The sequence below is a fragment of the Pleurodeles waltl genome, unplaced genomic scaffold, assembly GCF_031143425.1.
Source record: "Pleurodeles waltl isolate 20211129_DDA unplaced genomic scaffold, aPleWal1.hap1.20221129 scaffold_39, whole genome shotgun sequence".
Classification (NCBI taxonomy): Eukaryota; Metazoa; Chordata; class Amphibia; order Caudata; family Salamandridae; genus Pleurodeles; species Pleurodeles waltl.
Window position 1 is genome coordinate 3,502,785 of NW_027150097.1, and position 12,482 is coordinate 3,515,266.

A 12,482-nucleotide genomic window follows, 5' to 3' on the forward strand; every position below is an offset into this window, starting at 1 on the left:
ACATCTTTCCAACAAAAATAAAACCATCAAGATTACTCTAGTGATTAATGTCCCTGCTGGAGAGAGGGGCAGGAGTTTTGTCTAGTGGCAGTTCTGACTCACAGGTAGCACATAGGGTTAATATGCCTGCTGCAAAGAACCTGTATCCGGCAAAGAACAGTATTTTATGTGCATAGCACAGTCGGTTACTGCTTTTGTTTCCTTTCTTACTGTGCAGTACATAAGTCATAATCATAATCTAGCACAGTGATCTATGAACTGGTATTTAGGAGCTGCATGCAAACTGTAAATCACAAATTAGAAGGTTATTCTTTTCCCTAGACTTTTATTTTTCCTGCGCTGCTAAATAAGGTTTGCTTGCATAGAAATACATTCTTGATATTAAAGTCAATACTAACCACTGTGCTGTGTCCTGAGTTTGTGCTTCTCCAAACTAAGCACTCTTAGAAGATGCCTACCAGTGTGGATAACGTGAATCCTACACCTTGTCTTCCCCTGTAAAGTGCTCTGACTCCCTACACTGGTATGAGAGGAGCTATAAAACAAGTGAATTACATGTGCTAGAGAGGCTATGGAGAGATGAGAGGCTCTTATGATTGTGCACCACACATTTATGTAAAAACACATTCTCAGATCTATACACCTAAAGATAAAAACAGGGATCGCTTGGGAAATGTTGAATCTGACCTGAGGATTCAGCTTTCCTAAATAAAACTAAACATTGAGAAGTTAGTCGCTGAGATGCAATGCCGACCTTCCCATTAAAATGTTTCCATTTTGCATATTTTTCAAATACAAAATAATTATTTCGTTAGTAATTTGAGCGTTTGTTTGGTGTGCACTTGTTTGTGTATTTTTTGCAAATGAGTGTTTTAATGTTTGAAATTTAAATCGTACAAGTTGCTTGAGGGGCCCCGACTTTCAGTAATGACTCAGTGGGGGTCCCCAGGAGTCAAAAGGTTGGGAACCACTGCTCTAGACGATGGGAGGAGATGGACGAATCACTTTTAATAGATTGTTTTTTACAGTTATAACCATTCTTTTATATAAGCAAGGTGCTTTATAGTTTGGTTAAACTAAACCTAAGGATTAACTAGATTAATTCAATTACAAACTTGGAAGAGAACCAACCAGTAATGGCTGATCCTGAAGACCACACAATGTGTGTGTATTCGTGATCAGCCCTGGAGAGTACACAATGTGTGTGTGTTTGTGATCAGCCCTGGAGACTACACAATGTGTGTGTGTTTGTGATCAGCCTTGGAGACTACACAATGTGTGTGTATTCGTGATCAGCTCTGGAGACTACACAAGGTGTGTGTGTTTGTGATCAGCCCTGGAGACTACACAATGTGTGGGTATTCGTGATCAGCCCTGGAGACTACACAATGTGTGTGTGTTTGTGATCAGCCCTGGAGACTACACAATGTGTGTGTATTCGTGATCAGCTCTGGAGACTACACAAGGTGTGTGTGTTTGTGATCAGCCCTGGAGACTACACAATGTGTGGGTATTCGTGATCAGCCCTGGAGACTACACAATGTGTGTGTGTTTGTGATCAGCCCTGGAGAGTACACAATGTGTGTGTATTTGTGATCAGCTCTGGAGACTACACAAGGTGTGTGTGTGTTTGTAATCAGTGCTGGAGTTTTCCTGCCTGTGTTTGTGTAAAGACTGGTGCCTGCCTGTGTCAGTGCCTGCAGCATGTGCAGTGCCTGTGAGTGATGGAAGCAGCTGTCCGATGTCTGTCTGTCCTTGAAGGAGACGAATGTATAAACACGTATTAACTGGAAAGTTTCTGAGATGTGTTGCTGTTTATGTGACGTCCAACACTGCATTAGAATAATAATAGCATTTTAAGTTACTGGTTGAATATAAAGATGTGTTTCTGCCCGGTCTAGAACTGGGGCCTTTCACATGTGCGTGTGAACGTGATAACCACTACACTACGGAAACCTAAAGGAGACACAAAGAGGCAGCTTCAGCTCTGATGAGTGAGTGCTGAGTAGCATCAACTGCAGCTGTGACGCGTAGTGCAGAGTATTGTACACATAGGAGGTCTCTCAGTGAGTGCATAGAACTGATTTCAGCACATATAGGAGGTCTCAGTGTGTGCATAGAACTGACCTGCACAGATAGGAGGTCTCTCACTGAATTCATAGAAGTGACTTCTGCGCTGATAGGAGGTCTCGTCTCTCAGTGAGTGCATAGAACTGACTTCTGCACAGATAGGAGGTCTCGTCTCTCAGTAAGTGCATAGAACTGACTTCTGCACAGATAGGAGGTCTCTTAGTGAGTGCATACAACTGACTTCTGCACAGATAGGAGGTCTCTCAGTGAGTGCATACAACTGACTTCTGCACAGATAGGAGGTTTCTCACTGAATGCATAGAACTGACTTCTGCACAGATAGGAGGTCTCGTCTCTCAGTGAGTGCATAGAACTGACTTCTGCACAGATAGGAGGTCTCGTCTCTCAGTGAGTGCATAAAACTGACTTCTGCACAGATAGGAGGTCTCTCAGTGAGTGCATACAACTGACTTCTGCACAGATAGGAGGTCTCTCAGTGAGTGCATACAACTGACTTCTGCACAGATAGAAGGTTTCTCACTGAATGCAGAGAACTGACTTCTGCACAGATAGGAGGTCTCGTCTCTCAGTGAGTGCATAGAACTGACTTCTGCACAGATAGGAGGTCTCTCACTGAGTGCATAGAACTGACTTCTGCACAGATAGGAGGTCTCTCACTGAATGCATAGAACTGACTTCTGCACATATAGGAGGTCTCTCAGTGAATGCATATAACTGAGTGTTGTAAAAGCATCATGTCTCTCACAGAATGGACATCGCTGAAGGATTCACGGATTAGTGATCTCTGTTCACATCTAATAGGCCTCTCACTGAACACTCAGTGGTGAATGATGCACAGACACGAGGTCTCTCTTCACAGCTAAGCGCTCTTACTGAATACAGATCACTTAGCGCTGGAGATTACACAATGTGTGTGTGTAATCAGTGATGGAGACTACACAATGTGCGTCTGCGTTTGTAAGCAGTCCTGGAGATTACACAAAGTGTGTGTGTGTTTGCAATCAGTACTGGAGTCTAGAAAGTGTGTGTGCATTTGTAATCAGTGGTGGAGACTACACAATTTATGTGTATTCGTGATCAGCCCTAGAGACTACACAATGTGTGTGTGTGTTTGTTTTCAGTGCTGGAGACTAAAGAATGTGTGCGTATTTGTAATCATTGACGGAGACTACACAATATGTGTGGGTTTGTAATCAGTGCTGAAGACTACACAATGTGTGTGTTTTTTTATTTTGTGCTTGAGATTACTCAATGTGTGTGCATTTGTAATAAGTGCTGGAGAATACACGTGTGTGCATTTGTAATCAGTGCTGGAGACTACACGGTGTGTGTGTAAATTAGTAATCAGTGCTGCAGACTACACAAAGTGTGTGTAATTGTATTTAGTGCTGGAGACTACAGAATGTATGCATATTTGTAACCCTCCCACATTCTCTTAACTCACTCCTGGTGCCTGAGTCTCTCACTAACTCACACTCTCTTAACTAACTCCCAGTGCTTGTGACTTTCACTCTCTCATAACTCACTCCTAGTGTCTCACTCTCTCACAAACTTTTAACTCACTCCCAGTGAGTATCCCTGAGGACCCTCAGTTGTTGTCACTTGTGCTTTAGGATTCTATGTTCAGAGTCTGGACATTTCCTGCCTGTGTTTGTGTAAAGACTGGTGCCTGCCTGTGTCAGTGCCTGCGGTATGAGCAGTGCCTGTGAGTGATGGAAGCAGCTGTCCTGCTGTCTGACTGTAAAGGGACAGAGCCCGATGTCTGTCTGTCCTTGAAGCAGCTGAATGTATAAAGAGATTGTAAATAGAAATGATGTTATATGTGGGTCCTGTGGAGTCCTAGAGCGCATTAGAACAATAAAAGGAGCAGCTGTTGTGAGTTAGAGCAGAAAAGAAAAGTGTGTTTCCGCCCGGTCTCGAACCGGGGACCTTTCGCGTGTTAGGCGAACGTGATAACCACTACACTACGGAAACCCACATGGAGCACCTTGAGGCAGCTTCGGCTCTGATACCCAGCTGGAAGTACATGCAGCGCGTTATATGGAGTGCACTGAATGCTGTGCACTCAGGAGGGGTCTCAGTGCTTTCAACTGAATGCTGCAGAGATAGGCCTCTGACTGATCACTCAGCAGTGACTGATGCACGGATAAGAGGTCTCGGGGACTGAACGCCGATCCCTAACCAGTGTCTGAGGCTCTCACTCTCTTAACTCACTCCCAGTGCCTGAGTATCTCACTCTCTTAACTCACTCCCAGTGCCTGAGTCTCTCCCTCTCTTAACTCACTCCCAGTGCCTGACTTTCCCTGATGGTGCCTCAGTTGTGGTCACTTTTGCTTTAGGATGCTATGCTCAGAGTCTGGACATTTCCTGCCTGTGTCAGTGCCTGCAGCATGCGCAGTGCCTGTGAGTGATGGAAGCAGCTGTCCTGCTGTCTGACTGTAAAGGGACAGAGCCCGATGTCAGTCTGTCCTTGAAGCAGCTGAATGTGCAAACACATATTAAATGGAAAGTTTATGAGATGTGTTGCTCTTTTATGTGGAGTCCAACACTGCATTAGAATAATAAAAGCATTTAAAGTTACTGGTTGAAATGAAAAAAGTGAGTCCGCACAGTGATCTTTCGCGTGTGAAGGAAATCTGATAACCACTACACCACAGAAACCTGCACAAGGCGCCTATAGGCAGCTTCAGCTCTGAGAAGCGCTGTGCACGAAATGCAGTGCTTAACACGCAGCACACTGATTATTGTACACATATGAGTTCTCTCCCTAAATGCATAGAACTGAGTGCAGCACTGATAGGAGGTCTCGCACTGAATGCATAGAACTAAGTGTTGCACTGATATGAGGTCTCTCACTCAATGCATAGAACTGAGTGCTGCACTGATAGGAGGTCTCTCACTCAATGCATAGAACTGAGTGCTGCAATGATAGGAGGTCTCTCACTCAATGCATAGAACTGAGCGCTGCACTGATAGGAGGTCTCGCGCTGAATGCATAGACCTGAGCGCTGCGCTCATAGGAGGTCTCTCTGGATGCATAGAACTGAGTGTCGCACTGAAAGGAGGTCTCTCACTGAATGCATAGAACTGAGTGCTGTAAAAGCTTCATGTCTCTCACTGAATGGACATCACTGAAGGATACAGGGATTAGTGATCTCTGTTCACATCTAACAGGCCTCTCACTGAACGCTCAGCAGTGAGGGATGCACAGACCCGAGGTCTCTCTTGACAGCTAAGAGCTCTCACTGAACACAGATCACTTAGCGCTGCGAAGCTCGGGCTCCGCTCTTCACACTTGCCAGACTGGCTCTTGCACTCCGTGGCTTTTAGTGACGTGTACATCGGTTGTGTACAGCTGGCGATAGGTGTGTTTTTTGTCTGGATCCGTGTGTATCTTCACTTACTCCCACGAGGCAGACATACTCTCCACAGGAACCATTTTATAGCGCTACAGCTTCATTGTGTAAAGTCCGCACCAGCAATGAAGGGTGAATCAGGCCACGAACCCACTCAAAAGAAATGGGATCCCACGGGTGTGATGGAGACCTGCTGGGGTGTTGGGGGCCTGCTGGGGTGTTGGGGTCCTGCTGGGGGAATGGAGAGCAGGGTGGGTGGCGTGGGCTTGGTAGGGTAATGTGTTGAGGGAGTTTGGGGGAGCTGCTGGGGTACTGGGGTGATGGAGGCCTGGTGGGTGATGGGAGGGGCTGCTGGGGTGATGGAGGCCTGGTGGGTGATGGGAGGGGCTGCTGGGGTGATGGAGGCCCTGCAGGAGGGATAGGGCCCTGCTGGGGTGATGGAGGCCTGCTGGGTGATGGGAGGGGCTGCTGGGGTGATGGGGGCCCTGCAGGAGGGATAGGGCCCTGCTGGGGTGATGGAGGCCTGCTGGGTGATGGGAGGGGCTGCTGGGGTGATGGAGGCCCTGCAGGAGGGATAGGGCCCTGCTGGGGTGATGGAGGCCTGCTGGGTGATGGGAGGGGCTGCTGGGGTGATGGGGGCCTGCTAGGGCGATGGGGGCCTGCTGGGGTGATGGAGGCCTGCAGGAGGGATAGGGCCCTGCTGGGGTGATGGAGGCCCTGCAGGAGGGATAAGACCCTGCTGGGGTGATGGAGGCCTGATGGGTGACGGGGAGCGGCTGCTGGGGTGATGGAGGCCTGCTGGGGTGATGGGGCCTGATGGGTGACGGGGAGGGGCTGCTGTGGTGATGGTGGCCCTGCAGGAGGGATAGGGCCCTGCTGGGGGATGGGGACCCGTTGCTAGAGACCCCCTGGGGTTTGAGGGGATTGCTGCAGACCCAGCATCCGACAGCCCTTTGGAACATTGAGTGAAACAGACCCAAGTTTGTGTAACGTGCTGTTTGTGCTTCGTGTGTCAATAATGTGTCCAAGTAAAGACACACAAGGGCAGAGGGAGTATCTCCTATGACTGATTAGTAAAGTGAGTAATTGTAAACTTCAATCTTCCTCTCAATCTCAATGTGTTTGATTTGTTTGCGTTTGTTCGACTTTCCCCAGGAGCCTCAGACCTGGTCTGGTCTTGTCCGTCTGTCTCTGTTTCTGTAAGTGCTTGTTTGACTCTCATCTGGTACTTTTGTGAGTTCGGATTTCCTGTAAAAACATGGGCAGGATGAAGACAAAGCTGAAGAAATAAAACCTCCCTGCAGAATCCACCACAAAGATCCAATCACTGCACCTGCTGCACCATTGCATCCCTGAAGCCCGGTGCAGAGAGTGGACGCAGCGCTCCCTGGTGGTCTAGTGGTTAGGATTCGGCGCTCTCACCGCCGCGGCCCGGGTTCGATTCCCGATCAGGGAAGACATTTGTTTTTCATATTCTCCTTTAACGACTGATTTGGTCTTTAACTGTTTCAATAGAGTTTCATGTGTGTAATTACATCAATTACTTTATGGCGTGGCCAGTATTAGACGCATTGATAACGGTGCAAAATGGAAACATCTTAATGACAAAGATATCACTAGTCTTTCGACTTCAGGTGACCTCCCGCTACCCCATCCCTTATTGGGAGCTGCAGATCTCCCTTAAACTGTTTATAAAACCTGAGCATTAAAAAAAATGCCCAAGCTACTGAAGCAAGTATACACTAAACAGATGTACAAATTGAGAAATATTCTTGTTACGCCGCAAAACAAATAGAAATGTGAATGGGAAGGTTGGAGTTTTTCAAAGTCTGCTTATTTTTCAAAGATGGAGTTATAAATTAGCCTCTCACACATCACTTTGTTTTTAAAGCTCCTGACGCAGCCTCTCGTTTTCTGGGAGCAGATAGCGCTTCAATGAGACCAACAATAGTCCACGCCTCTCTGTGCTATACTTGTGCCGCTCCAACTTCACTTGTAGCCTTTGGTTTCAGATCCCTTCACATGAATCTTACAATTTTTCGTTTTGTTATGTTATCTGTACATACACTGTTATTCTACTAATATTACATGTTATCTATTTCTGTGCAAAGCCACAAAGGCTCAGCAGGCATCACGGACCCCAGGGGTTCACAGACCACCGGGGACCCCCAGAGGTCATTGGACCACTGCTTAAAATTTGCTAACTCACAAAGCAAACGGGCAGGACTTTCTTGGGAACTTGATGAATGAATATCTAGAGGGCGGCTTTAGCGCTGGTGGCCCCCGTGCGAACATCTTTGTTGGCCCCGCCCCACATGTCCTCCTTCTTCATAGATTCCTTAACTACCACCCACCAGTGGGCTCCACATCTCTCCTTAGCCCGTCTCTCACATTTACTTACTTTATAGCGCTTCTCATCCCAAGGTAGAGTGTCAGAGCGCTTTACATTACAAAAATATTATACAGAGACAATAGGCCATACAAGTGTGTAAATCAATGTATAGGAGATGTTACTTAAGACAATGAGGACTGCAAGGTGTAGGAATGACGTCATCCATACTGGTAGGCTTTATATGTTACGACTTCTTGGTCTGGAGAAAGGAAGAGGAGGATTTACTACGTTTTCCCGCAGCGCAGTCCCCAAGGTGCTGCGCAGTGTTCACAAACAGTGCACAACAGCACCATATCTAGTAATATATGGTGCTGCTGCTCTCACCTCTAGTGCTAGTGCAGAGCTGTGTCTGTGTTGTGAAGCACAGGTTTTATACTCGAAGGTTACACTTCCTGCACAAATTCTATGCTTTGACAAAGTTTAACACTTTACTACGTTGCAGCAGAAATTGAGATGAGGATGAATTTCTTGTTAAAATACAGTGTGACATGACAGATTTGCCGTTCATGGTATTACATGTAATTTTGTGTTATTTTGCTGAATGTTCCGCTAATTACATGAAAGCAAATGATGCAAATTAAGCGCACCCCTGTTCCGTAGCTGCAGAAGCGCAGAACGGGACTGGACCTGCTGTTTAAGACCCATGTGGAGACCTGAAGGGCTGAACCTCCTCCCACTTGTATCGAGGACTAAGAGGTGGACTTCAAGGGTCAGTTGGCTGACCTCCTGTTCGGCTGCAAGGACACAACAAGCTACAAGAGGCCTTATTCCTGGTGTTCACAGCTGGCGAGCAGCAACTGGAAGCAGACTGAGCCCTGCTTGTGGCCTCTGCTGAAAGTCCTGCCCCTATCTCAGAGCAGTGCTTGAAATGGAAAAATTAAAGTGCAGGGACTCTGTGCTAGAGTACCTGCTTGTTTCCGAGAAGTGCCGGTACTCTCCAATTAAAAGTATTACGTTTTTCTTGAGATGTGCCGGCACTCTACCTCTCAAAATAAAAAAGTATCGGTACTCAGTACCGGACAGTACCTGCCCATTTAAAGCACTGTCTCAGAGTTTTGTTTTTTTTGTCTATGTGGTTTTATACAGCTCAAACTATACCCAAAGGTTTTGGAACGCTTTACATGAGCTTACGTTGCACAAGGACACATTCATGTTTGGTAGGCACGGGGAGATTACTTGATTTGCCCAAAAACACAGGATGTTGAGCCGACTCTGAGACTTGAACCTGGTTCCCCAGCTCCAAAGCGGCAGCTCTGCAGAGGGAGAGGGAGAGGGAGAGAGAGAAAGACAGAGTGCGAGAGAGAGATTAAAAGGACTGTTAGGTGAAAATATCAGTTAAAACATACCGTTTCAAACACAGAAAGCAACTGAAATTCACCGGTTATCGTTATCTGATGCAGCTATAACTCATGACTTAAAGTTACTACAGCTCGCACCCTCGCCGTGCACTACTAAGTTTCTCATGTATTACATCAGTCATGACATGTTGTGTCATATCATTCATAACATCACTGCCACATCTGCAATGACATCATTGATGACAACACTGGACACGGTGGGGGGCTCGAGTTATAGTTCCTTCATTCAACTATAACTGGTAAATTTCAGTGGTTTTAAAAGGGAATATTTTAAAGGAAATATATACGTAACTAAATAGTCCTTTTAACCATATACACACATTCATACGCATGCACACACACACACCTTGCAGCAGCTCTCACTCTACAATTCTTTTGTTATATTTCAATGCAGTCCTCTGTCCTGGTCTCGCTGCTCCCTCCGAGCACTTCCTTCACCAACCCTTTTACTATTTCATTCAAAACAAGTATTGACAAAACATACTCAAGAGCTATTGGCTTTGTCGAAGTTTGATATTGTACAGAAGCATGACTGCTGTGCAGCATCACTGCAAGTAAAAGAAAAAGTGCTACGATGTGGCTAGAGCTGACCGACGTAGCGCTTTTTTTTAGGTTGAGCGATCTGTGGGCTTTTAACCACGCCCACCGCACCCACATCACTATCACTCGTTCATAGACTTGCCTTTCAAAATTCCTTTGTTATCATTGCTTTACGTTTGTCCCTTCTCGGAGCCGTTTTGTTACCGCCTTGGCGATCTACCCTTTACATGGATAATTACACTTTTGCTCATACGTTTGACTGCAAGCGAACTTCTTTTTCCTTTTGTGTCTCTCCTTTACGCTCCTGACGGCAATGGCGCATTAAATCAGCTTGTTTATGTCAACTGTTTTACTTTTCATTTTTAATTTATGTGGCAAGAAAAGTCTAGTTAGGAATTTACAACACTATTCGCTCTAACTCTAGCAAACGCAAGACCCATTGCATTGCAAATGTTTTTTCCCCATTTGTTTCAGTCATGCTGCATGGAAGCCGCACTTCTGTACAACATGGCTAAACCACTTGACAAAGGCAATATCTCTTGCATAGGTACGACCTATTGGCTTTGGCAGTGCTTGTTTCCACTGGTCATTGTCCCAGTGAGTTGAAGGCTTTGTGGGCTGGATTTTAGGGCGGGGGCTCTGCTTGCACCTCTGGCACTTTCTGAAGGGTCGGGGGGTGCTTCCAGGGGAGGGGAGATGAGAGAGCCGGGGGGGGGGGTGCTTTTTACCCCCCAGTCCGACCCTGTCAGGGCTTTATCTCCGCGGTTGGTGGAGGTCTGACCCTGCCCTGGGGGTCACTGTCTACAGACACCTGCAGGGAATGAGTCCAGAGGATGGAAAAGGGATCCCGGCGGTAATTTACGCAAATGTTGTGTTGATATAATGGTTATATTTTTTGTGTTTACAGCAGTGATGGGGTCCACGTCCCAAAACTGCATCTAATATTCAAAATGTGATAATGTCAGAAGTGGGATTCGAACCCACGCCTCCAGGAGAGACTGCGACCTGAACGCAGCGCCTTAGACCGCTCGGCCATCCTGACAGCTGGGGGTCACTGCTGGTGACGCTAGTGATGGACAGGAAGAGGGGGGGCTGTGTGCACAGCGCTGCTCGGCATCTTCAGGGCTCTCTTCCGGCTCTTTAACTAATTATATAATCACCTCGGATATGAACAGTCATTGATGTTCCAGTTCCATCACTTGAAGGATATTTCTGGCTGATCCGTGGCCGGAGTGTTTCACCGCAGGAGGCAGTAACAGGCACTGAGGCTCTTAGACTGACTTTCCTCTCAGTCGCTGCTCCTCAGCCGGGCACAGAGTTTGCTTCTCAGTGACTTCAGCTGAGCAGAGACCTGCGCTCCGCACTTCACACTCTTTCTATAGGGGAAGCAGGGACTGACATGTACCGTCCATCACTGACAGCAAAGACAAGTGATACTTCATTTTACACGAGTAACGCTGCATTTAACACATTTACAATATCACTGAATGAAGACGGTCTACAAAGCGCCTGTGATCCCAAGAAACATCTCATTTGTCACAAACGAAACTTCCTGTCAGTGCCTCGAGGCGACCTTGGCGAGCTTTGCTTATAGCGCATAATTTATTATCGTTACAGCGATTATCTGCTTGCTTTTCTGTGAAACCTCATAAAGAGTGGACAGTAGGACCACCAGGGGACCAGTTACCGGGCACCACTTCCGGTCAGTGGGCCGAGGATGTATGTACACACCGGGGATGCTGAGCCCACACACACATGCAGCCCGTACAGAGGGGAAGAATACGCAGACGGCGCGCACCTCCGTGTGTTTCCTTGGCGGGATGGGTGTGGGAAACACGGCAACTGGTGATGAGAATGCCCCTGCCGCTCACCCTGCTTCACTGTGTGCATCCCACGTGTGTCTCCCACCTCTGCTCAGCCCTTGCCACCTCGACACTGGCGCCCGCTTCGCAATGCCAAAGTCTGATAGGCACATACTCCATTTTTGCTGCATCCGTGTTCTCAAAAACTGCCACAAACATTGCAGTAAGCACCGCTGAGCCCCAAGGCCCTAGGTTACGGGCGAATTTGTTTTCGTCACCTGCGTCGATCTCAGGCCTAAGCAGGATCTTGGAGTAGTGTGGTGTAATCAGTGCCCATCTTAAGGTCACGCACCGAGAACCTATAGGCTGCAGGAACGCCACGGTGACCATTTTTATGGGCGAGCGCAAAGCGCTCAGTCCATTCAGTGATCTCTCTTTGGGCTTCAAACCACGCCCATGCCACGTCAGTCACTTACATTGGTTCGTGGGCTTGCCTTTTAAAATCCGCTTGCTTTCATTTGTGAAAGGCATGCATGCGTCGTGCCTTTTCAGGTGTTTAGCCCTCCCACACAGCACCGGTAAACTACTAGAAACATACGAGGCTCGATATTTTGAGCCTGGGGTGCAGACTACTTTATCTGTTTCTTTTCCAAGCAGCGCCATCGCGCTGCATTTTTTTTCTTTACACTGCTAATAGCTCTAACTCAAGCAAATGCGAGCCCCGTTGCATTGAAAATGCTTGTTAGGTTAGTCATCATACAAAGGGGCCCAAAAAACATCTAGACCGGGCACTGTTGGTCCTCCAAAACAGTCAGGAGACACTTGAACATTACATTCACATTGTGGGGCCAGTTTTCAACTCCTGCCACCTGAACACTACATTGCAATGTTCAGCCAGATTTCAATACATCCTTGACGACCTGCCACCAAGGACATTGTGATC

General features: G+C 47.1%; 3 non-coding genes across 3 annotated transcripts; 1 reads left to right on the forward strand and 2 right to left on the reverse strand.

Moving 5' to 3' along the window:
- Positions 1-3,992: 3,992 nt before the first annotated feature.
- On the reverse strand, positions 3,993-4,065 carry TRNAV-AAC (transfer RNA valine (anticodon AAC)). Its single transcript has one exon. It is a non-coding gene; the product is annotated as a tRNA-Val (tRNA).
- A 2,766-nt stretch (positions 4,066-6,831) lies between these two features.
- On the forward strand, positions 6,832-6,903 carry TRNAE-CUC (transfer RNA glutamic acid (anticodon CUC)). Its single transcript has one exon. It is a non-coding gene; the product is annotated as a tRNA-Glu (tRNA).
- A 3,793-nt stretch (positions 6,904-10,696) lies between these two features.
- TRNAL-CAG (transfer RNA leucine (anticodon CAG)) lies at positions 10,697-10,779 on the reverse strand. The gene has a single exon. It is a non-coding gene; the product is annotated as a tRNA-Leu (tRNA).
- Positions 10,780-12,482: the final 1,703 nt, after the last annotated feature.